Genomic DNA, 27,059 nt, shown 5'->3' with positions numbered 1-27,059 from the left:
GTAGAATTACAACCATTCCAGGGGGAGAAAGAGGTCTTCACAAATCTGACTGGCTTCCAGGCAGCCAAGACCCCCTCGAAGTGGTAATGAAAAGTGTAACTTTAGCCTCCCAGCTGTACGTCTCAATCCATAATCCTTCCCCAAAAACCTCACCGTAGAGCCGCCTACCACTCCCATGGCGTTCCCAGCCTGTGCCGGGCTGGGCCTGCACTGATTTATGTGGCAGTCCTGTGTCATACTTTCAACCTGAAAAGGATTTGCTCTCCTATATTTACCAGGGTGGTCAGGGCAGCTCTCTGGAAACACAGAAAGCCCAGTGTCCTTGCCTCACTCCCACACAGTGCTTCTACCCCTTTGTGCCAATAACATGGACATTTTGGACCTTACCAGAATCAGATGAGGTTCCAGTGTTTCCATAGGGGGGTGTTTCAGCAGTGCAGAGGTGAGTGTCTGTGTGTGCTGTGTGTGTGTGTGTGTGTGTGTGTGTGTGTGTTTGTGTGCAGAGAGGTGTCTATGACAGCATACAGTTGCTAAGTACCAAGTATGTATAAGCGTGTCACAGTGTTCAGGGTCGGTGACTCGGCCTGTGAAGTGACAACGGGCCCACAAATCTCTGAAATGCAGACAGATAACACTTAAGCATGTTGTTTGTAAAAAATGCATTTATTGATCTTTGTACATTTGCATGGCAGCTGCTGTTTCATAAAAATGCAGGGAAACTGTTCATCTCAGGAATATAAAGTGTGTTCATTTCGACTCCAGGCTCAGAAAAGTGTTGGAGGGAAGTGTCTTACAGTTGTCTCCTGGTAGCCCAAGCCGACTGCTACTGTGGAACACTAGATTAAAAATGTATTGATTTCCAGTGAATTATTCTGTCAAAGTTGAAAAGGAAGATGCTAATTGGCAGTGATAACTAATTGATGATGTGAGTGTAAATTACAGATTTTCAAAGAGTTAAAAGACATAAGAAAGAGCAGTCTTAAGCAGGCCTGTCCATCACAGTTTTTTTTTTTCTCTTTGGCGCAGCGGACTTGGTTAAAAAGTACAGATTGTGCTACTTACCCATATGGCGTGACTGAGGTTCCAGTAGGAGTCGAGAGCTGAACACATGTTGGTGGATGAGCTGTAGTGGATGGCCGTGGACCACTCTGCCACTGTGCATCCACTCCAGTCAAGTAAACAAGCCAAGGTGACCTCTGGACAGCTGGGTTTATACATCCTGTGGTTGGTATTGTGGCAAGGGGAGCAGCGGGTGGTTGATGCAGACTCTGAGAGGGATTAGCTCATCTTAGTTTATGTGTGTCAGTGTGTGTGTGTGTGTGTGTGTGTGTGTGTGTGTGTGTGTGTGTGTGTGTGTGTGTGTGTGTGTGTGTGTGTGTGTGTGTGTGTGTGTGTGCGCGCGCGCACACTCCTACTTGATGGGCGTGCGCATGAACGTCTTGTATGCAGGTGCATTTGTGTGGTTAATTTCTAAACACTGTATGGTACATTCCAGGAAGGAAATGAAAGCATTACTGCTCGCAACATGCACAGCTCATGTCTCGTATAGTACATGTCTTAAGACATTGGTGTTACCATCTGCCGACCGGAATTTCAAAGAAATGTGGCATGACCCGAGAAAAACATTTGGACCAATGCAAATGCATACAAAATGGCGGCTGTTGCTAAGCTAACAGGGGAGGAAGAAGATGGAGCTGGTGCTCTTGCTGCTGCATGAAAACACCACGTACATGGTTGACGTTTCGTAATGTTAAAGCTCACAGCACACAAAACTGTAGAATTTTTCTTTTTGTCCAGTTCCAGCAGCGGTGCCGGTGCATTTTATTACACATAAACAGTAAGCGCTGTATTACACAAGGGATTCACCCTGTCATGGGTTTCCTGACCTTCCAGCTTCGCACTGACTTTTATAACACGTGTTTTTCAGTCTTCATAGCATGAGATCGTTTACAATTTACACAATTTAAAGGAAAGTAGTGTAAATAAAATAACAGCGCAGGCTTCAGCAGACTTCTGTATTAGAATGAATGACTACATAAATATTTTCAGCTAGAATTGTGAGTTATGAGATGACTAAAATGTGACGGCTTCATATGAAAGTCTGTTTGAGTCTTTTCAGTTGAAAGCCTTCATAGTATGACACAAGGAAAGCCTTCAAAAAAAAATGCATCCTTCTTTTCTCCCTATGCGTTAGGTTAACTTTGAGAAATCATGTGAGAGAGAGTGTTCTTTGAGATTGAAAGGATAAGATTGATAAGTTTCTTCCCCAGTATAGTTTCCCAACAGATCACAGATTTTAAAGTTTAGATTGTGGGGCTGAATATATTTTTTGGGGGGTTTACAGTGTGCTCCATAATGTTTAAAGTTTCTTTGACAGGTTAAAAAAGGTTAAGAAAGAAAGACACCGACAGGCAGACAGACAGACAGACAGACAGACAGACAGGTAGACAGACAGACGGAAGGAAGCAAGGAGAGAAATAATTTTAAAAAAAAGACAGAAAGAGAAAGAACTTTAAAATCTAATGTAACTCAAAGTGAACATTTTATCTGTAAAAAGCATTGCTTTGTCTCAATGATGTAATCACAAATTTTACAGTGACATAACAGCAGATATCTTAGATAAAACGACTGATATGAACTCATTCTCCATCAATTAGCAAATGTTTATTGTTTGCACTTTGACTACAGTTGACCTATCGATGACAAAAGATCGGTAAAGAAGTGAAGATTTGTGTTGCGGGGATGTGGAAGTGTCCTGATAAGTAGGAGGGACACTGCTGACAGTTGACAATTGTCCTCTCTACAGGCAAACACACAAAACAGATGGTGGCCTTTTATTTTGCAAACTGAGAAGTTTCACATTTCCGTCTAAGAGAAACATCTGATTTGAGTTTTTGATCAAAAACTCTGGTTCTTATTTATCATTGCATATTATTTGATTATGATGAGAGCCTCCCGTTCGAGACAATGTCCCTTGAAGAAATGAAAAGACTTGAAATAAGAGAATCTTGCCAATTAGATACAACCTTGAAGCAGAGAGTTAATGAATTTCATTGTCTTTTGATGCTGCGTATTAAGTTTTGCAAATGGAAAAACAATGGAAAAGAATTACAAAGAAACTTATAAACAGATGGCTTCATCAACAAACAGCTAAACTAATAAAAAGTGTGCATAATTACTTTCTGCTTGTTCTTGCAGATAATATTTGTCTGACATAAACTGAAAAACTTTTCAACAGTTCTTGAATAACTTCCTTTTCTCCATCGGCTGGAATGACAATAAATTCCTTACTATTAATTTATGACTGCGTCTCTGTGGTATAAAGTATTCGGGTGTGTATTAGAGGTCAAAATCAAGTTGTACGAAACTTGTTTTTTTAAAAGCAATTATTTTTACAATTACATTTTTACTAACGAGCCCTGTTGTCTTGTGAAGCTGATTTTATATTTAAATGTCTCACTATTATAACAAAAACACCGCAAATATATATTTTTAAAATTATCGCTTCACCTTAAAATAGATGTTTATCTTAAATTTACATCTATACTGATAAGATAATTTTTTTCATAAATGTATTCATTTTCAGGTTTATTTCTTACAAAACTAAAATTCAAGAAAATAAAAACCACATTCAGATATTTAAAATTCCAGCATTAATATTTAATTAGTTGTTATTTGTCTTACTAAGCACTTTGAATTGCCTTGTTGTTGAAATGTGCTATGCAAATAAACTCGCCTTGCCTTGCGTTGCCTTGCCTTGCCTTACTTCAATTTCACAAATTATAAAATCATCGATTACGGAGTAATGCAAATTTTGAAATCGGGAAAGTTTTTAAATAAACAATAATAGTTTAAACATTTTACTCTACATTTTAATACGCTGGTCTCTTATTTTTATGTCTTCATTTTCAGTGAAATACCAGGAACTTGAAAACCAAAATAATAATTTACAGCATCAATCCTTGAGTAAAAGGGAACGATAAAATTTCAGTCAACTGAAAACACATTCATGAAGTTAATAATTAACAGTTAAAGAGTGTGTTTCTGCAACTGATTTATTTATACCTGGGTTTTTAATTTACAGACTTTTTGTTTTGTGATGTTTTGTTTTATTTTGTGCTGCAATATACACGGTTTTGGTGAGATAATGATGATGATGATGATAATAATGATGATGGCCGAGAGTGTCGTGAACACAGCATCAGTATCTCCGAAGAGTTTGCATTGAATAAAATAGGAGGCCTGCTTTTACCACAGAGGCCCCATTTTCATTTTGTCGAGTTAAATTGATTCACCTGAAGGTTCTGGTCACATATTTCTTTGAATGTACCTTAAATGAGCCCGACCATAATTCTAGGGTACAAAAGAGACGTGTCAGAGTCTCACAATTGATGAGAAATAAATAGGGAAAAGGGTTTTGTGGATGTTCTTCAAAGGAACTCCAATTTCACACCATCAAATTAAAGAACCCTGAATGTTAGGCTCATGAGTAATATTTCTGCTTTTTGGACTTCAGGCTTTTTCTTTGACATAGTTATAATTTAGGCAATCTGATGGATAATATTTTGGAGTTAAATTAATCTAATCGATATGCATATTTATGTAAAGTAAATAAATAATGAACTGTTAATGACTGTTATTAGACTAATTATCAACAATATAGCCGGCACTTTTACTTGAATATTGATGGATTGACAGTTTGGCTTGTCTTTTCTACTCCTTATAATGCCTAATAACACATTTTGTTATCTATGGTGTTACCTACTGGACAAATCACAACACTTCACATCTTTCAAATCACATTTCTTTTTGTTCAGGGAATATCTGCTGCATGTCACTTAGTATTTACAAAGATGACATCCATGATATGTGACCTGCGCACATGTTACTGCCAGAGCTGATGCCCATTTGAAGAACTCTGAAATGCAAGTCTGAAGTCGGGGGGTTTATTAAGCTTCAGCTACTAAAAACTTAGGACTGCAGCTGGCATAGAGAGTGAATGGTAAAATTGCCTGAATGTAAAACAAATGTATTAAACAAAATAGTAGAAATAATGGTGGTAATATCTTTATTTAGAAAATTCAGAAATAAAAAAACATTTGGTGTTTTTAGAATTAAGATTTGTTCAGCATTATATAACCATGAAGTTGACTGCCAACGTCCTGCAGCTTGTTTATGGTGACATCTCATTGCTTCGTCAATGGGGTCCTGCCAGTGTGCGTCTTTATTAATTTCTATGCACTGCTGGCGTGCACTCCCCTGCAGCAGCAGTGACAGCCCTTATCCCCCCTCTGCACCCCACCTCATACTAAGCCTTGGATTTGAAGGACAGGCAGCTCAGGACAGAACAAGTGTGCCAAAGCAGAGCGTAAGCAAAGCTTCAGAACATAAGGCCACACTCCAGTGTATCTTTCTTGGACAACAAGCACACCACACTTGCTGCTTAAAAAAGGCATGTCACAGTTGACGCCTCATCTGCCACGCAGTCAGGTTTTAGCTTAGAAAAAGTTAAAGGGCAATAATAGTGAGCAGGAAGTTACCTGTGGAGTGTGTGAAGTCAATCTTTGAACAAATGCACACAAAAAAATCAGCCCAAATCCTCACATGTTGTTTTAAAGCCTCCATAAGACAGACCCTGACTCCCTTCAGCTAAATCATTTCAAGTCCACAATATTTTGTAAATTATGAAAGAACAAAATATGAAAAAAAAAAAAAATCGCATAACGAAACAGACACCGTTATTACCTTTAAATCTGTAGGCTGAATTCTTTATTCCAAAAGAAGAAGTTTCCTCACGGGGTGCACCAGGAGGTGCTGTAAAGCTGTTAGCCTTTGATAGCACAACATCAGCAAAAACAAACATGGCTGACAAGGGGGGTCAGGGCCAACAGTAACGTATACTGGTTAAGAGAGTTAATACAACTTTAATGTTTGAGGAGCTTTTTGAGCCCGGAGCATCAATATTAAAAAATAAAATAAAAAAAAAAAAGATATCCCTGCATGCCCTCCTACCTGGGGCTCAGAGAGAAGAGATGCACCCGGCTATGACCTCAGCTGAAATAGTCAAAGTCAAAATCGCAGTGCTGTTGTTAGCAAGATAGCAGAAGCATTCAGCAACGCTTAGCACCCAACAGTGCAACATGTCGCAATCAATGTGAAACTTTTTCGAGGAACTCACTGGACACAAGTATTGTTGAATTTATGTCACAACTTTTGCAAATGCTTTCTTCACTTGAAATGTCAGCTGGTTACTTGTATTCATATTTTTTTAAACAGTTCAGGCAATTTCAGCAAAGTGTCTTTAGCAGAGCGTTGCAAGCAGTTTCAATCCATTTCCGTGTCTGTCCATCTGCCCATGTTAGCACTCGAAACTCGAGCTATGAAGTGGCAAGGAGGGGAAAGAATGGGTTTTGTTGGAGAAGTGTGGATTGATTGAGACAGTGAAACAGCGCTGAAAGCTTGGTTCATGGAGTTCCACACTCGGCCCAGCAGAAAGTGATAAACTAAAAGACGAAGTGATGCGACCTGGTCCTCCTTCGTCCTCATCTGAAGTGCTAAACCTCACCCTGACTTTGTAACGCTGAGGCTTGTGAGTCACAACTGTGAAGATATAATGTTATTTAAACCCAATCTGTCACCAAATGGAGTGAAAAAAAAACACGCTTGCCAAGTGCACAAATCTAACATCACCACTTCTGAGACGCACACACTCCCACACACACAAACACACACACAGACACACACACACACCTCCTTGTCTCCATGTCATTATGGCAAAATCGGCAATTAAAAAAAAGAAAAAGTGAATTCATGGAGTTGCCATTAACACGATCGCTATCAAAGGTCAGGTTAGACATTAGGCAGTAAGTGACAGAAGTATCAACACTATTATGTGACTTAATATGACATAATTATGAGAAATAATTAGTTCCCCTAACTGCCAGGTTATTTCAGACGGTAATGAGGAAAAATGTGAAAATATTTTGTCGCTGTGATAACATACAGTAATGAATAATTTCTCAGCAATGAAAATTATGGCATCCCTCTTGGGTCTTAGTTGTTGCCTCATCGCGTGACCCATTTTGCCTTTTTTTTTTTTTTTTTAAACAAACCAGAAACGTTGCTAATTTTGACAGCTCAGTTCACGGGTACCCAACCCTGAACAAGTCTGCCACCTTCTGCAGCAATATTGAAGTTGGTGACAGACAAGAGACCCTGGCGTGGCGGCCCCCTGATGGTGCCCAGGTGGTGCTCATGCATGGCTCTGAAAATGCATGCTGCCATGCGCCTGTAATGGATGGATGGCTTCTGCTTCTAGTCCATAAAAATGTGGTTTTGCCAACAGTTTTTGACACGTGGTGGAAGAAATAATCTGGTCCTGTACTTGAGTAAAAGTAGCAGCAACACACAGTAGATATACTGTTACAAAAGAAAGCTTTGCTTGCTTGCATTGTCGCATCACACACTATATTATAGGATCATTATGACTGGCAGCGTTTAAATGCTGCAGCTTGTCACAATTTAAACTTCTTTAAATACTGTCAGGGAGCTTAATCCTTAGCAGCGTATCATTTTGTAAACATAAATTGTCAAATGTTTATCAGACAAATAACCAGCCCCTCCAGCTGTCTGATAAATATTGTGGTGCAAAAAGCACAAAATATCCTTCTTAAATGTTGTGGGATAGAAGTATAACGTAGTTCTTCAAGTGCTGTTATTATGACTTATCTTTCAAACCGTGTGCGTGTCAGCTTGATGTCAACTTGATTATAGTTTAAGTAAGGCATCATACTGTATACCTGGTATTTTAGTCGGTACTAGGAATTTTAATAATTATAGTGCATAGTGCAATTATGATTCTAGGGCAATATCAATTATGTCACTGTTAACAATGTGCAAGTTATTGTATGTTTTGTATCATAGTTTTGTTGCGATGTGATGAAAAGAACCAAAACCACAAATCCTAGTTTAAAAAATATATGCCTCTTCTTTATAATAAAACATGTGACAGAATTCACTAGAATTCATAATTTTTTGTTAAAGGGGGGGGGGGGGGCTCCTAAAGTAATTGGGGCAACTCTTTTTCTAAAATGTTATTAAGAAGAGAGTCCTTGATCTTTTTCCTTAGACTGTTATGCAAGTGAAAATATTCCCACTCCGTGATGGTGAGCCCTTAAACCTGCTCAGGTGGTTTGACTTCGGATTTATGAAGGTCAAAAGGATTCGGATGTATTACTTTAAGTTTGTTTAAATCAGCAAGTCTGTGGTATAATAGAATGGAATCACTTAAGTACACTGAAGATATATCATTCGGGCATTTGAATACAAACTGCTGAGTGAGGCGGTATTTGCAACCTCAGGCCACATTAAGTACCAAATCAACATGGCTGCTGGGCTTGAAAGAATAATAATAATCTAAAAGAAAAAAATTATATATTGCCAAAATGAAATTGGCAAAGAATGCAGGGTGTGCACGTGGCAGTGGGCTGCTCTATAAAGACATCTGCTGATTACACAGTTTGGGGAGGCCTGGTAGAGAAAAGCCTGGCAGTGAAACGTGTAAAGAGATTGAGACCACACGACAACTGCTGAAAGAACACAGCACTCAGACCTTCACAGGCAGTCACTGCGAGCATAAAGCCATAAAGATGTGAAGCGGAAAGTTGCCTTCACTCTATTTTACACAACAACAGAACCTGGGCTGCCCAGGGTGGCAGAATAATATCAGGCCGCCAAAATCCAGTCAAAGGCTTTCTCATTTTGTTCAGGCCTACTTCTTGGCAGGCGCACAAAATACCCAACCCAGGCTGGAAAGAATTTGTCATTGCTTTTGTGAAGTGATTGCAAGAAAAAGGGAGGAAAAAAAAAAAATCGCTATTCTGATGGTGCAGTTTTGAACATGTTCTCTGCATACGTCAGATGTGCTGTGCTCACCTTCCCAAGACGGTGGCAAATTGGTGTCTGTCTGGGTTGACAGTGACATGCCTGCAGACAGGTCTGCCTACATGCATCCCTGCGTGACGCTGTGTCAGCGCTCTGTGTTGCAGGCGGAGGCTGAGACCTGCTTCAGGTGGCCCATGTGCTGCAGCCGGGGCTCCCCAGAGAGGAGTGCCACGGTGACTTGCTGCAGATGTCTTCCTGCATATGGCGGGACGACCGGCCCTCAGCGCTCCGACACAGTGCTGAGAACCTGTCACCCTACAGGGCCAGATCCCCGCACGGAGGCGACGCCTACACCCGTCTGCCATGCTCCTTTTAGATTCAATATTGGATCAGTGCTACAACTGCCACCTATGGGATTTTCTCATCAATCCTGTCAAGCCGTTATGTATCTTAAAAGGTTCTCTTGGAAATAAATAAAAAAGAAATGTTGGAACTTATTTAAGCATAAACATTCAAAACAAATAAAAAATGAAAGGAATACAATTTCTGTTCGGGAAAAAAATATGGTCTATTATGTGAGAAAAACTATTTATACAGCTTTTATCTGGTATTTTATCATTGCAAGTGCATCCGAGAAAAAGTTTCAGGAGAGATTTGTTTGGATATGTCTCTCTGGTTAGTTACACACAGCCTGACACACAGACTCAGAGAAGAAACAGACGGACCGGAGAGAGTCAACTATCTGTTCTTTTATCTTTTTTTCTTTTATCACATGTCTATAAATATTGGCTGGAACAACCTTTTCCTCAGTGGGCTCCAGGTACTTTTGTTCAGTGAGAGTGCTCATTACGATTGAGCTCAGTGTTATTTTGAGAGACAGCAATCTGAAACGGCTTTTTAATTTGTAACTGGGCAAATGTAAGTATTTTTTTTAACCACTAGATAAGTAGATAAACTGTGTTATTGGCTCTTAATTGAATCTTATCTCTAAATTGTGTATAGCACAATCCTTACTGAACTGACATGTTTACATTGCGCTCGGGTTTCATCAGGACATCTGAGGGCATCTGGTTCTACCTCTGCCGAGCCATATGTGTCCCTCTGATCATGTTTAGCCAATGCGTCCTATGTGTGTTTTCTCTAAGCCTCATCTCTCCTCCTGACCTCTCACCCGGGCTCTCTCCTCTCCTTTGTTGTTCAGGTCAGAGTCCACGCACTCGCGCCTACGCAGCCACATGGCCACATTTTGGTATGCAGATACACAGACGCAGGTAAGTCTGGCCCAGGTGCACCCCACAGTGATCCTGCCCCACTCTGGTTCCCCCTACAGCTCTCATGTCAGGCTCAGGGCCCAGCAGGTTCCCAGCACAGGTCACAGAAGGCCTCAACATCCCAGAGATGAGACTCCAGACTGGCATGAGGAGGAGTGTTTGATGTGGCCCCGAGCTGGACTATGTTACTACGCCTTTAATTAGCTCCAGGAGCCGCCACTTCCTGGTTGACGGGCCCTGGCAAACTGTGATGTCTCTATAATCTCTTACAGGTGACTGTCAGTGGCACGTCAGCTCGTTGTATAGTGACGTGACGTTTGTTCTCCTTTAGGTCAGGTGTTACAACTTTAGAAAGCAGCATCGCTGTTTACCAATTAACTGTGAAGTGACTAGATGAGATTTGATTGAAAAAAAAGGGCTCACAGTGCTGTAATGACCACAGCATGTTTCCAAATATCTTATGCAAATATGTCTCCAAGTGCCAATCTCTGCCTATTATTTTCTACAAGCCTGTTTTCTATGGATGCAATCATGATAAGGAGACAGCAAAGTTCTCCTGGTGACAGTAAAAGTGCCACTCTGCATTCTTTATCTGGATTTCCAGCTTGCACAAAGACATCCTAACCACTGGAAATTGCCCTCTGAGGACTGACAGCTAGAAATTGATCTCAGATTAGATGAGTGCACCTTGTTCCTGGCTCTCCTTTGTCACACCCGAGTTGGTAGATCTTTCCTTAAAACTCCGCCAGAGATGAAAAAAGGGAGACTTCACAGCTGGCTATGGCATACTAATAACCTGGACTCATTAAATTAATGGGGGCCAGATTCCTCTTACTGAATGTGCACTGATGCCCTTTGAGTTTGCCGGGGCTAGAGGGTGTGTAGCACTTTGAAAGCTCTGACCGGCATATTGAACATGCTTTAATAGAACCCTTTTGAGACTCCTGGTAGGATGCTCAGTAACTCTTTGCCTTTAAGTTCCCGCGCCTCTCTGTGTGATCTCGTCAGATAGCCACTCTATCCTCGGATTCAGGCCTGGAGAGGGGGAGGGGACCATGCACGTTAAATGAGGCCAGAGGTGTCCATATCTCAGCAGAGGCCATTCTTTCCTGGAGATGTGAATCTCTGAGATATGGTGCTGAGCAAGCTTTGATGTAGAAAGGTGCTTAGCGCAAGATTCTGAAACAGGAGGCTTTCAGGACAGTATTCAGTGGGATTCCCTTCAGGGAGGAGAACCTGGCTTCTCGTTGGACAGTCATCCATACCGTTTTGATTTAATTACTCTATTCTGCTGTTCATTCATCCACTGAGGCTGCGCTGGGATAAAACAGATTCAGTCCCTCAAATGGGCATTATATATGTCACTGCCCATTTAATGTGACGACACCACTGTGAATCACTAAAAGGCAAGCCGCAGGAATGTAGAGAATCCAATTTCATCGTCAAAAGGTAGCAATAGCAGAATTTCAAGGTGTAAAGGGCAAAGAAAAAGATATTGTTTTTAATGGTAATACATTACAATGGATATGCCTTAATATAGTGGGGGAAATCGAATATTAATATATGAATTTTGCATATTTGCCCAACAGCAAAAAGATGAATTGATAAGAAAAGAAAGCTGGTGAACTCTCATTTGCATGACAAAAAAGTCCCTTTCGAGAACTAATACATCACCCTCATAGTTATAAGAACCACAAGTACCAGATGTTAAAATAGGGAGGACTCATCCTCAGTGAAATTAAGACATTAAGCTGAGAGCCATTTAAGATTTGATGATTTTTATATTGCTAGAGCAGCAAGGTAAGCACCAAGTAGCTTCTTTCTGAGCTGAAAGGACATCCTGATGTAATGATAATCTTCCTTTTAGTTCTGCTCTGTCATCTCAGCTGCCTTGTACGCCATGAAACAGAAAAACATCGCTGACAGTGATGAGATTATACGCAGTCAGGAATGAGGTAGCAGGACTCATCTCGGCGGGCTGAAATACCCTTTAAGATGCAGCTGAACAAGACAAGTGGCTGGCATCTACAGTAGGACACTGACAGGAAGAGCCAGACGACAAGGCTCGAGCTGTTGAATATAGTGAATAAACAAAAATCCCGGTGAGCTAAAAATGGCTGACTCAGGTGCACAGCGGAGATAGCATCGCATCTCTCGACTCTCTCTCATCCTTTCGCATGTGACAAAGCAGCACCGTATACTTTTAACAGAAATCCATGTTGGGCAGTCATTTGATTTTCATCGCCAGCTTTGACAGTAATGATTTTATAAAGCCTTTGATTTTAAGCTCGATCACCATGGCTGCAACATTGCTGGATATCGCTCCTCATTAGCGATTCCATAAGCAGAGAGCAATGCACTGTTGTAGCGGCTGATACTTACATGCCTCCCACTCCAAAGTGTGGCGGTAATTTATTCTCTCCCCAGTGCTCATCATCCTGATGCAACTCACACAGTGACAAGAATCCATCTCAGTGGTACCTGGCAACGAAGTGGGGGGAGGGGTGAAGGGTGGGGAATCGCATATTTTATATTTATTGTGATCACAATCAGAAGCGATTGTGGGTCACTCCCACTACAAAATCCTCCTCTGATTTTAACAGATATATATGCACAAGGGTTCAACAAGTCTTTCTAAGTTTAAATAATTTCGGGAGCGACGATAAAAAATAAATTTAAAAAAAAAACAGTTCACTGATTTGATCCTATATAAGCCAACTTCTCCTGCCAAAAGTTTCCCTCAGAATGTGGCTTAAGCACTTCAAAGTTAGGTACTATATAGAGAGCATGATTCATTTGGCAGCTTGTATTGTCCAGCTTCAAAAACCTAAAGCTAGCCAGAGACACACTGTGGGCTGTTTTCAGCTTCAGAGAAGAGAAAGAATTTGGCTTGAGCTTAGGCCGCCCATCCCCATCCAGAGATGGGCTTTTTTTCATCTTATCGTAGTCTTAGCGCGTTGGTGTGGCGACTATGTGCTTCACAGGTGGGAGTCTGCCTCTGTCAAATAAGCTAGTTCACTAAGGACAGGATTTGCCGCTGTTATTTTTCTATTAGAGAAGAATTATGCTAAGCCTTTAGAGGCCATCTTTGTGTTGCTATGGCAGCCCATATTTCCTACCGGGTTGCGACCTTGAATGACTACAGTGCAAAGCCAAGTAGCCCCAAAACCCCTTTGAGGATTAGAACCAGTGTCTCATAGTTATGCAAAACACCTTTGATATGATTGAACCTTGAATGGGTGAATGACAAAGTTTATTGAGATTGCCTCTCTTTTCTTCTGATTATTGTCATTTGATTATTCCCAATCACTTGGCATGGCTTCAAACGCAGCCTTTTCAAATGGCTTTTGCTTGGTACCACTCTGAGAGCTTTTTATTTTTTATTTTTTTATGTCCAACAACATCATATTTTCAACTGTTATCGCAGTAAAAATAAGAAGGTAGGATTCGTGGCATTCATCACAAACAGATAGAGTGGAACACATTACTATTGATGATAGGGCTGCAACTATTGATTGAAAATGGTGAAAAATGCTAAGTTTATATAAGACAAGTTGGCATCTTCACTTTGCTTGTGTTGTCCACCCAACAGACCAAAACTAAAAAGTATTCGGTTTAAATCATTTGAACTCAGAAGAGCAGAATACTCTTGTACCAGCTTTGGTTTAGCAGTTTGTCAATTTGAATGATTATTTCATTTAAATTGACGATTTTCTGTCACTTGACTGCTTGATCTAATCTTTTCAGCACTAACTGAGGCAAATCAGTGTGTCGATCAGGAACATGACACAACATGCTTCGAACTCTAAGTGGGTCAATTTTTACTTTGAGCCAAATTTCTTGCTGCTATGCATGGATTTATAGATTATCTCTCCTTATCACTGAGCACTACAGAGGCTACAGACGTAGTTGAAGTCTGTAATTTTCAGCTGGTTGGGAGTTTCCTTTTTACAGTTGGCACAATGCTTCCGAGCGCACTAATTTTTTTTTGTTTTGAGCTGTAGTAACCACACAGTTTGTGCTTATGAAAGCAATTTCAAAAATCACAGGTCAAATTTCACACGCAGCCGAATCAAAAGAAATCTTTTTTTTTTTTTTTTTTTTTTTCACTCTCGATTTTGACATAATGTTCCAAACTGTTTTCAGACCAGCCCATCAAAGCCTCAACTCTATTCGGAGGCATGTATAGACAGCTACTCAAAGCTGACACAGAGATGAGGCTTTGAAAGTATGAGATTGACACTATTGTGGTCACAAAGCACAACAGGAGTCTACTTTGAAGGGGAAAACGCTTTGAGTATTGGATTTCACTTCAGAAATAGTGGCCGAAGACGAATTCAACCATTAGATGTGTTGAATTGGTGTACATTAAACAACATGTGCACTGTACGCCCCCTTTTGTGAGAATGTCCAAACAGAAATATGGGAAGGTCAAAATGCTTCTGTTAAAGTTTTGAAACCACAAATAAACGACAAACTGTGTTTTGTTTTTTTTCTTGCTTCTGTATCTTGGGACGGTGCTGGCTTGTGATGCAAATAAAAAAAAGTTGACAATATATCCAAGCAAACGGTACTTCTTTTTTTTTTTCACTTCATAAAAGTGCTGCTATCATGGCAGCGTCTTGTTGGCAGTTTGGGAATTGATCAGTCTCAATCCCAAGCTGCATCTTTGTCAACTGGCAGGTCTGCTGAAGTTGACACATTTTCTGACAGTGCCTTGTCAATGACTGTGCTTGAGTGAAATCCCCAGCCATGTTTGCTCACTGCCAAAGTGATATCTATCATCTTATTTTTGACAAATTCGTCACACCCATCTCTCAATCTAATTGGTCTTTGAGGCTCCTGTAAGACAAAGACTGCTAATCTTAGTGTTTGTGTTTGAACAGCGCTTGCCGCTGAATACTTCTCAAGTCTTTGAGCTGGTGCTCAGCGAAGTTTGAAAAACATGACAGTCACATTTTAGGTGCTCTGATGTCACACAGTCTTTCTGGCTTAAAAGTTCACTCAATATGAGGTTTGGTCTACTTTGATGTGGGGTCTCTAGTGATGCGATTTTAGCATGCTATCTGCCTCTGCTGTTCTCTGTCACCCACTCCAGCAAAGACTGACATGGGAGCTGCCAGAGCTGAGATTCAGCCTTTCATTCCTGGTGACTACAAATTAAAGATACGGGGAAGGTAAATTCAGGCAGCACCATGACAAGCAGAACGTACAAACTTCTACCAGTATTTACTCCTACAAGAGAGACTACACTTAAAATCCTGGAGTCTAGTCTTTAGTTTTGATCTGTGATAAATATATATTTTTGTTTATAAGAAGACAAAGATGTATTTTTAATGTCTGGTAAATGTTAGGAGCCTCTTCCCCTTCAAATAACATGCAAAACAAAGATATCAAGCACAGATTTAGTTGCATATCTCTGGATTCATTTACATAAACAAGCTCACCAGCTCTTCTGTTAGAGGAATAAAAGTTTATTTATATGGCTCATTCATTTAAATTCGAAAATACCTCCCCTAAAACAACTTACTATTCATTTCCTGCTCATTATGCAACATATTCCCTGTCCCAACCTGCGGGTTGTGAAGTTGCAGCTCTGTGAGGGGGGGGGGTTCTCGCTCGATGATAAAGATCTAGTAATCTTGTTTTATGCTTATGGCGGCGAGAGGAGATCCTCCGCCCCCCTGCGACGCGGCGCTCACCTGAAGAAGCAACCAGAGATCCACACACGTACGCACGTCTCCTTTGCTGCTGCTGCTGCTGCTGCTGCTGCCTACATCTCCGTGTCCTGAGAATTGGGATTTAGTGAGGATTAAAGCAGAAGATTTCAATTTAGCGCCGGAATTTACCTAACTGTGCCAAAGTAATTACCTACCCCTTCTGGAAAAAAATGCAATTATGGAAACAGTGAAACACACCTACAGACGAGGAAGATAAGGCGAATAAAGAGGAAATCTAGGAGGGTAATAAAAGTAATTAAAAAGGAAAAATGTCACAGCTGCCAGAACTCTTAATTTATTAAATAGCCTTGTCAATACGTGATCAAATTGAAAAGACAGAAAATAAGACAATGCTCCATTCACTGTTAGTCCATGTCCCCTTAACTACGCGCTTAACCCTTTATTTTCCGTATTTCATTCATATTATTTTTACATTGAATAAGCCTACACTTTTAAAAAGCACACATTTGAAACGGCTCTTTAAAGATGAAGTGTCTTTATAACGGAAATAGGATTTTTTTTTTTTTTTTTTAACTCAAAAAGGCTTCTTTTTGTAGGCTACATTACATGAGGTTTTATAGGTGTAGGGGCAGATGCAATTTGGATGTGTTCAAGGAATACAAAAAGGAATCTGAAATATCTATCTTGAGTATGAAATTATTATCGCAGGGAAATTGCGTTTGCCACACTTCATGTGTGTGCTGCAAGACCACACAGAAAAAAGGAAGACAGGGTCATTCATTTCTATATCCTAGTTTTATTTCGTTTCCGGTAAAAGTCATTTTCTGAATTTTCAGAATGTAAGGGACAAACTGTCCGACCGTTTTGGTTATTTTTTAAATCAATGATCATGTAATTAATATTACGCAACTCTGTTACTGACATTAGACTGAGTTTGTGGCTGTAGATATTATGGATAAGCCTACATTTACATTATTTGCACATTTTAGGTCCAAAATAGATTACATTTGTTTTTTTGTAATTTATTCTGTTTTGACCCATATGGTTTTGTCTTGAGTTTTATGTGCTCGTGTAACGTAATCCGTCAGATTAAATCTGTTTTTATTCGCCTCTGATGTGTTTAGGTGCTATACGCAGAGTTCTGACAATTAACTTTTTTTTTTTTTTAAGACCTGAACACATTATGGTTGTTATGCCTTGATATTCGTTACTGTTGTTTTACCGTCGTAAATTTTTAATGCTTAACTATAAAGCCTATTTGTTTTGTTTTTTAAATATAATCCGTAAACTTTGCCCATTTTTCTGTGTGATGTTTTCAAACTTTCTGGCATACATAGGCCTGTCTACATAAAATCCAAAACTTTCATGATTTTTCGTAACTTTATGAAACTGATGTAAGCAGAACAAAATAAGTAATAGGTGAAAGATGCCCTAAAAAAAAAATGAAAATGATATCTGTGCAGCGCCATATTCTGTGTTTAGACTTGTCTGCAGATTGCACCGATGATCATTCATTTTTCCTTTCATCGTATGATGGAGAGGAGAGAATCCGTCCCTCTGTCCTCTGTAACGCAGGGAGGACGAGACGGAGGCCCTCAGTGGGTATATCCCGTGTAAACAGGGCCCTGTGCATTGTGTAAATTAGGTGGATTAGCCCCTGCTTTTGTTGGACATGGTGTGTACACACGGACACCGATTCAACTCTCCTAAAGCCATTTTGGCCCTGACAACTTTAAGGAAGTCTTACATTCCCAAACCTCCATCCGGAGATGAGCTAAAGGGGGACTCCTTTTGAAGCAACACAGCTTTCAGCATTGTGTTAGTTCACGTTTTGTTGGGCGAAATGCAAAAACGTTGAATTCAGTCGAAGTCTCTATTATAGTTTCCAAAGACGAATAGAAAACGTCCTGTTGGTGTCTTCAGCTCATCAGACGGAGCTCAGAATTCTTACAATACACTCTTGAACACTGACAGTGATGAAGACCTTTTACTATCGAAACTAAAATAATTTGGGTTGATTGATGGACGATTCTGATGATGTGAAATTAATCAGGACATTCTACCCTCCTCACGCACGCATCATCACCCACCCACAGCGCGTGCACGCTCGTGCTCGCGTCCTATATTTCAAAGTGTATGCAAACACATATTTCTTCATAATTCAAGTATTTGGACCAATTAAACAAAACAATTGAAGGTCTGATTTATCAGCGCTGGCTAATTAAAACGTCCCCACAACCATTTTAGCTTTATATCAGCCAAACTACGATTTCTTTCAAATATTTTTTTTAAAGGAGGTTGTGATCGGCTCACGTCCCTCGTGCGCGTCTTGTGGTTTGAAAGGGATATATTATTTTGATGTTATCTTAGATCCTGCTTTCATTTTGTGCAAACTTTATAAGCGGGAAAGAAACAGTTAATTTTTTTCCCACCTGTTCATCTCCTTAAAAAGTTTTATTTACTGCCTTCTGAGTTCCTGATTGAGAATCAACAGTCTGAGAAGAAAGAGGAAACGTTATTTGATCGGGCTCCATTTCATGTCGAATTGACCTGTATCTAACATCATGGCCCTTTGGTGGCTCAAATAAAGCAGATTGGAGACTAGTTAAGAGCACATCAGAAGGCCTGTCGGCCCACAGTGACGTTTAATCATGATTCATCCACCTGTAGCTTTCACGCTTCTGTTGATTGACGATTCAGAAGTCAAAACGAGTGATTTGCAAAAAACTACCTCACTTCTTAAGTTTTCTTAATATATATGGACTATAATTTTGATAGTGTTTGTTGCATCTTAAGGAAAGTGGAGAAAACCTATGAATTATTAACTAAAAGTAGCCTAAAACGTGCTTCCAGAAGCTCAATATTGACGTCAAAATCCTTCCGATGTTTTATTTTATTAATATACCTTTTAGTTTGGCTGATGACCATGTTACGCAGGAAAAAAATACAATTATAATCATTTCTTCCAAGCCGCACCTGTCATTTCTCGATGTAAAGAAATGTCCCTTTTTCACTTTAAAGCAGAAGAAAATAATGTCATAATTATGATTTTTTTTTTAAAAACAACATTTAGAATCATTTGCGCTCGCAGAGGTTTTGATTTTTCATCACTCAGATGTTGTCCCGTTGAAGAAAATCCAGTTTGTGTTCCACTTTAGAACCTCGCGCTGTCTTTGATTTTGCTTAATATGAAATGATTTTGCGTCCTTGCGTCTGTTTGTGAGGAAGCAGATTAGACTTGGAAAGAAGAGTTTTAACATGTGCAGATAACCTCTTCAAAGAGGAGAACATTACAGCGGGTTATCACAGATTCTTATATTTCATGAATTTCATTCATGTTTTTTAAGGACATATAAACATGTCACCAGCCCCTTTATAAGGTCGAGTTAAAAGCTAATTGTTTCCAACAAACAAATAACATTACATCCTTTATAATTGCGGTATTAGTTTATCAGAAGTCATCAAGCTTTGCATCAAAGTTAGTTTTTCTAAATGGAGGAACAGTTTGTGAGTAAACTTGGATTTTCTAAATAGCAAAATCTACATCCAGGAGCCCTCCTCATTGTCCCTGATTAATGTACAATCATACAGTTTTCCTGAGTATCCTGGAAACAGACTGTGCACAGATGGCTATTTTTTGCAAAGTTGTAATTATACAGCATTTCCTCTGTGTTTTCTGAAAGGGAGAATAAATGTCTCACTCCCTAGTCCTCTGAGCTATAGATACTCCTGTCCAACAATCAGGGGAAATCATGCAACTACTTCAAAGCAATATGCCTCTAGAGTCACTGGTGCAAAAACAAAGAACAATTTACATCACTTTTAAAAAAAAAAAAAGTTGTATTATTATTAAAAGAATTAACAGTTTTGTGTGGGGATGTAGAATTTTTAGAGTTTCCCATGTGCAAGATGACGAGCAAAATAATGGATTTGACCTGATAGACTCACCTCTGCATGAGAAATATGGCAGCCAATTTGTGAATCTGCTAATATCAGATTTAAAATTTTAAAGTTTACAGATGACGAGGAAGATGTGGAAAATGCAAGCTAAGCTTTACATTTAATAGACAACGAGGGATGATGAATAATTTCATATGCATTTCATATACAGATGAAAGTGAGTATTCTGGTATGAAAGAGTGACATGAAGAAAGCGCATTTCCTGCTTTCCATATCAATGGATTCTTTATTTAAAGACAGGGTCATTTAATTCATTAGCGTAGTGAATAGTTATTTTTACATGTCTAATTTTACACTGTACAGTATGTCTATGGAGTTAATTGTGCCTAATAGTGTGTGTCCTGGAATGTGTGGGCTCGTCATAGTCGTCTTGTTGTCTGTGCCTCCGTGTGCCCGTGTGCCAATGCAAGTGTGTGCCCATATGTGGGTGTATGAGTGCTCCACTGTTTGTGTGTGTGTGTGTGTGTGTGTGTGTGTGTGTGTGTGTGTGTGTGTGTGTGTGTGTGTGTGTGTGTGTGTGTGTGTGTGTGTGTGTGTGTGTGTGTGTGTGTGTGTGTGTGTGCGCGCGTGCCTATGTGTGTTGTATGCAGCCTATTAGTGGAGTTTAACCCCTGTGTTCAGGGAGTCACATCCCCTCAACACACCAGGCTCCATTCTTACTGCAGCACGTTAACATTTTACTCTCTTCCCTTCCCACCCACCCCGTTCACTTTTGTCCTAAGAGGGCAATTAAGGAAACAAACGTTTTCCCCAAGATAAGCTGGCTGCCAGCTTTGCATACTAATGCAATGCCAAGTGGTTACAAATAGTGAGTGCTCTAATTACCGGCACTATTTTCAATCAGAAATTGCTCAATTTCCCAGGATGAGGTCTCTATGGCGAGAGAAAAAAACACAACCTGACAGAAGCAAGAGACAATCATCTCTATGTGGAGTGTGGCTGATTTTGTCTGTGTGTTGGTGTGCCCACATGTGTGCATGTATGTCGGTGCAAGTTCGTCGGCTTGTGTGCGCACAGACCCCGGCATGACCCATTCTATCGCTGCTGCCCTTGACAAGTCAAGAAATGGATCCTGTCAGACTCGACAGCATTTAGCACCCCAATTATCCCCTTTCACAGCCTGGCTGCATTAATGTAAACCACACCAGGCAGTAGTTGCCACTCAGTGATGAGCACAATGTAGTGCTCCATCTCTGGGTGAGCAATTTGATGCAATTGTGTTGCTGTGTGATCATCAGTGCAAATCAGGGCCTGCTCATTTATTAAGCAATTTCTGTTGGGGAAAATTAGAAGGAAGGCTCTTTTAATTTGGCAGGAGATAGTAGTATCTCTAAAAGCAACAATAATGCATAATGAGGCTGACATCAAACCAATAAAAGGGAAGTGTGATTCAGCGGGATGCATCAGCTCATCAGGTAGGGGTCAGCTATTCTGGGAGGGAATGGCCGTCCTCATGTAGCAGTAGGGAGCAGTGGGCAGCGCAGACCAAAGTGACAAGGACTCACTCCCTGGATGTGAGAATGAGTCACTCCATAGGATGCGCACGCAGGACCCATCCGTTGGCCTTCGCTGACCTTTAGCTCTGACGGTGGCTAATGGAGTGCTGGCCCTCGATCAATGCACCCAGAGACTGGGCTCCCTGTCTCTGCCCTTTCACCAGGCCAGGAAGGGAAGGATGCTGCCAGAAGCCACGCCGCGGAGCCATCGACCCTGCCACTCTCCCATCCTGTGGGTGACAGCTGCACTGCCAATGAGCCTGGGGGACACCACGCTGCCCTGCCATGCAGGAAGGACAGCCAGCTACTCTGTTTCTGCGGTGACAGGAGGGAAAGTCACAAATGATCTGCTCGTGAATGTCACACCCATGTAAACAACCCCAGCAAACACTTTGATGTGGAGGAGATTTTGATACAGCGACCTGCACCACTGATGAAAACCTGCAAGAAGAAATTAAGTCGTCAGGAGATGCTGAAATATCTTTGGGTCAAAACTTTTTTCAGAAGCTCAATTTAAGTTTTTCCACTGCAATTATACTGAGTTGCCAAAATGTAGTGCTAATAAGGATTGCAGTTTAAGCTACATGTTATATAAACACAAGAAAAGTTGCCACCCTTGCTTTGACAGCATTGTTTTAAAAATGGGTTCCATTAAATGTCTTGATGTTGAATACAATTGGCCCAAAAGCTGAGAACATAACCTTTTGTCTGTGAAAAAGAATAGTTACATCAATAAATCCCGACTCCTACAAAACCCTCTGTCAAATGTTAGAAGTTGTGTTTGCAATTTAAATGTTTTTGGCATTCGTCGTGCCTTTAAAATGTTACCGGAGGGAATATATATTGTCATGCCGCACCATGTTGCTTAGTTATGCCTGATGTTGTGCTTGGTGGTGTGCTTTGTAACCCAGATGGCACACCACTGTATACCTTTTATCAGAACACCCCTTTTTATTTGTCAATAGACAGTGTTCGCATAAGAAAAGTGCAAAACAATATTTAGCATGAATTTTAATTGCGTAGACTTTCAAACACATTCAGAAAAATAGCAGATAAAACAATCATTCCATATGGGGAGGGGAAAAAGAGAACATCCAAGAGGTTTAGCACAGATTGTTCTTTTTATTATCATTAACAGTAATGTGATTCTGAAGCCCTCTGTGACCTCCTCACAGCAGCACTTTATCTCAGAAGTCATTCATTAGAACAAACAGAAGGCAGGCAGAAAGACAGGGAGAAAGAGCCATGGGGAGGCAGAGCATAGTGTAAAATAAATTAGATTGTTCTTGTTAGATGAACCACTTTGAGATGGTAAAAGAAAGCATGCATCAGAAATTCAAAAGGGTATCCAAAAGTGTAGTATTTGGAGATGAAGATGTCACGTTGTGCCCGTTGATCCAGTTGTTGGGTTTGTGCTCTGTGTGTAATCACAGTCACACTTAATGTCCACTTTGGATTTTAAGACCCACAGGAAGCCTTGAAATATGGGTGTGAGCGGTGTATGTTTGGACTGAGATTGGGTTACACTGTTTCTGTTCAAGTTTCTGGGCTGATGCAGGCTGTGGTGAGACTAATCAGAAAGCTTCTTATGTCGTCTTCCTCTGATATAAATGGATTGTACAGTCTTTCCCCTCATGATTTGGCTCAGTGTTGACTGAATAAGATTTCTACACTGGAATGACAGTAAAGGCCACCTCTCTCAATGATGCCCCCATTTTCTGTAAGAGCAGTCAATCGGCCTCTCTTCTTATCTGCGCCCCCTGGTGCTGCTGATCTCCCCAGGTCTGTGAAGGCCTGAGTGACCCAACTCTGAACATGCTATAGTGTGAATGTATACATACACACATGAGGATAAAACAGAAATGTGATACAGATTGGTCAGAGGCTCGAGGGGAGGGGGTTAACGGTTGGGGTGTGGAGGGGAGATGGGGGGGTGAAGAGAGCCGTGTGGATCCTTGGAGTGGTGTGACAGACTCCCCAGCCTCCTGGTAGGATTTGTTGGAATGTGAGAGAGGAGGATTTTAGCACCAGGCGAGCCACGCCAGAGTGCTGCAGACTTCATGCCATCTGTCTCAGCCTCCATCCTTTCTTTGCCAATCTCATCAGACCTTTATTTCCTCTCCCTCTTTCTCCTTCTCATCCCTGTTCACAAGAGTAGCGGACATACTGAGATCTGCTAATGTATTGGAGGGAAAAAAAAAAATGCCTGGGCTCAGTAAACGGATTCAAAAATCGCGATTGATTAATATGTATTCTTGGAGCTAATTGTCCGACAGCCCTGATGGAGATAAAAATGTGTGTTCGATAGCCCTGCCATTTGTTACTTGACCAACAGGGAGAGAGAGAGAGAGAGAGAGAGTTATTCATACCATAGCAGATCTGTTGATCAGTTAATAATGAAACATGTTTCAAGTGAGAGCCAAAAAGTTCCCTTAATTTAATGCTCCATTATAAACAAGCCGTTACCTTCATTAACTTGTGAAAATGTGGGAAAAATGTGCACATTGTAATATAATCTGATTAAAATATATGCAAATAATATTTGTTGTTGACGTGATTTTTTTTTTGTCAGTGACTGAATTGAGAACATTTTATGGATGCACCACAGTACATGAAATGAAAACCTAGATTAGAGATGTAAATTCATTCCCTGCCAGACCATAAAAATCACCCAAACCGAAAATTACCAAATCCCCTCTATGTAGAGAGGTGTGCATTCTCAGGCCATAATTAAATCAAAAGCAGATTTTCACATCAAACGGTGGTGTGATTGTGTGGTGTTTGGGTGGGACTGATCTCTCACCCTGTCTCCGCATGTGGGCAGCAAGGGAGGAGGCTGGAGGAGATCACAGGGAGGAGCTGTACCGGCTCCATGTCCTTAACCTGTTCGTAGAAGGGCAACGGAGGGTGGAGGGGAATGGAAAGGAAATGTACCCTTCGTCCAAAATGGAACACCAGGTGGCAGGAAGTGGGCAGGAGGCCTTTGAAGCTGACCCCTGGTCGCTGCGATGGGATGGCCTCGTCGATTGATTCAGCCAGAGATGGCAGGGAGGGGAGCCAGGTGGCCCCAGAGGGCCCTCAGACCGCGCAGATCTATAATGGGCGAGGAGTAGAGCTCATCCCCATTGCTCCCAGGCATTTCACTGTGCACAAAGTCATCTGGCTTCATCCTAATAAGCAGGCAAATACTGAGAGCAGTTTGGTGTACAACAAACTCAACAGACACAATTTCCATACTGAAAGCTTTAGGGAGCGTCTCCCCTGCAGAATGCTGTCAAATCTGTATATAAAACATTACATAACTCTGAATTATGGTGGCATAGTACATCTGACAGATCAAATACATGCAGGTTGATAAACATCTACTGGAAATGTAGCTGATAGGGCATATTTAGGAAGAACCAGGGACAAATGAGTTAATTCAGTGTATTAATATATTTATTTTCTACAGAATAAAGCCACAGATGACTTGGTAACCTGTGCTGTAGAAGTTGTGGATGGACATGATAATTCACCAAACAACAGATACAAGATTTAACGCATCACACAAAGAGAAGAATCATCAAAAAGGGCACACAAACAAAAAGCAGAAAATTAAACCAGCAGATGTTTGTGTGCGTGTGTGGTGAGGTGCTAAGTGATCCAAACTGCCAACATTACACTGAATTATCAGCAAATATACTGAACAGCCTTTGTATGTTTTAGGATACTTTTGCCAGGAACACTGCTGTAAAACATCCAGTTATGAAGCTGAAATAACTGAATCAGGCATCCTATTCACAGTGCTCAGCTCGGACAACATTAGAAGGACACGGGCTGCTTTGTATTTTGGCCAGCTTTGGAGGAGGTGAGTGCTATCGGTGTCTACATGCTCATCCCTCTGTATTTCTGTGTTTACTGCACACAACATGCAAGCAAACACACATGTGCACACACACTTAAATTCACAAACAGAAACTCAAATCCATGCCCTCCCCTCCTCCTCCGTATCCCCCCGTTCCCGCCTCCCCGGGTGAGGAAATGAAAGCTAGGCACTCGGAGAGGATGGCTAGAAGAAATGAAGATGTGTCTGATTTCCTCAGCAACCAATGGCATTGCAGCGCTCTGGACTCTCTGCCCTCTGATAGGTCTTTGTGGCTCTCTTCATCTCGAGGCCCATGTCATTCCCTCTAATCCCCCTCCCAAACACAAACAGGCCAATCCTGAGACAAAGCTCAGGGGCTCGGGGAGGGATGAACCAGCTGCGGCATGGAAAGAGTGAGGGATGTAGTTCAGGAGGAGAGAAAGGAGCACTAGAAGCTGATGGTGGTGTGAGAAGGAGCCAATGTGTTATTATTAATAAACCATTAAAAAAAAGTGAGCACATCAAAGCATACAGGGGGCTATGCTATCATACATGAAAGTAACGCACTATGGCTTAATGTTTCCTAAGGCATGTTATGGTGACGCTTCTTTGATTTGAAATGCATTGTGTGGAAAATGGATTTACAGGAGTGGGGAGAGAAAGCCTGGTGTGGGTTCAGACCATAATTTAAAACCTGACCTCATAGGCTCTTCAAAGTCTCCGTTAGCGCGGATATTTAGGGTGTCCTTGCAGTATGTGAGAGACCAAAACCCACAGCTGCGTAAACAACACATAAACATACATATGTGTGGAGAAAACCTGCAAAAACAGAGAAGAAATTACTATCACAATGAAACCCTATATATATATATATCATGTCACATTTTGATCATTAAAATAATTGGAACTAATCTTTCAATTTTTCTTTATTCTTTCCTTTTGGAGAAAAGGGTGTCGCACCTGATTGTACTCTGCTCCTTTGCCAATCAAGGCCTGCAGGAAGTGAGACATTTTTTTTTTCCATCATGCCCCCATGGCCAGGTAATTATCCTAATCTACCTTCTTCCCATGCTCCGGCTTCTGTGCCACACTGGCTCAGATCACCTCTGCGGCTTCATTATCGGTGCTGGGACTCACTAATGGCTTGACGGCCACACTGCGCGAGCTGCTGGCAAAGAGGAACCAGGGGGAAAAGGAAAAGAAGAAGAAGAAGAAGAAGCAAGAGGAGGAGAACGGTAAGAGAAGGGGGGAAAAAAAAATGAGCCACGAAAGACCAAAGGGGTTGCCTTGAAGGTTAACATCTCAATCACGAGGGACAATACTCTCCAGTCTAACAGCTCCGGCTTCTTAAAAGTCATCGGTCACTGATGGAGGATGAAGTTACAGGGCATAGCGGTGTCAAAGAGGCAGTCAGGAGAGCAGAGAAAGCGCTCTACAATGCAGGATGAGCATGTAGGGTGTTTATTTGAGGTGGCAGGTCAGGGTGTTTACATGAGCATCACATACATACACCCACCTGGCATGTTCAAAATGGCTATAACCTCACAACATACAGAAGGACTGGGGGTGGGAAGACAGTTTACATTTTTTTTTTTCCCTGATAAATGACACCCTGACAGTTGGAAAAAATGTTGGGGTCCCTGAACAGATTTCTCAGTTACAAAAATAAAATGTGTTGGATTAGACAAAGACAGACATTTTTCATTCTACTTTTGAACCCCAATGAGCGCACTGGCAAATGCCACCCCACCCCCACTCCGTCTGTGCCATGATTGTTTTTTCTCTCCAGAAATGTCATATAGTTAAGAGGTGATAATTCTATATGGCACAAACAGACACTGACTTCTTCCAAGTGTACATAGCATATAGGCTGACAGATTGAGATGGTGTAACATGTCTTTGCATCACTCTAAATAAGCATGCA

General features: G+C 41.0%; 2 long non-coding RNA genes across 4 annotated transcripts in view; one reads left to right on the top strand and one right to left on the bottom strand.

The window, feature by feature from the left end:
* Positions 1–240: 240 nt before the first annotated feature.
* On the top strand, positions 241–25,138 carry LOC138618556 (uncharacterized). The gene is made up of 4 exons (XR_011310740.1): positions 241–442; positions 1,027–1,189; positions 10,085–10,154; positions 25,075–25,138. It is a non-coding gene; the product is annotated as an uncharacterized lncRNA (long non-coding RNA).
* The window catches only part of LOC138618555 (uncharacterized), a 38,026-nt gene continuing 33,273 nt past the window's right edge, over positions 22,307–27,059 (bottom strand). Inside the window, exons 5-6 of one of the 3 annotated variants that reach the window (XR_011310739.1) lie at positions 26,096–26,303; positions 22,307–25,954 (exon numbers count right to left, since the gene is read on the bottom strand). This is a non-coding gene — a long non-coding RNA (uncharacterized lncRNA). Of the gene's footprint in view, positions 26,304–27,059 lie in introns of all 3 variants that reach the window. The other 2 variants (XR_011310737.1, XR_011310738.1) reach the window with 2 other exon arrangements.

This window comes from Brachyistius frenatus, unplaced genomic scaffold (assembly GCF_029030835.1).
Source record: "Brachyistius frenatus isolate BFR_SWC_R1_liver_20210118 unplaced genomic scaffold, ASM2903083v1 Contig_17, whole genome shotgun sequence".
Lineage (NCBI taxonomy): Eukaryota > Metazoa > Chordata > Actinopteri > Embiotocidae > Brachyistius > Brachyistius frenatus.
This window is presented reverse-complemented; position numbering and strand designations above follow the sequence as displayed.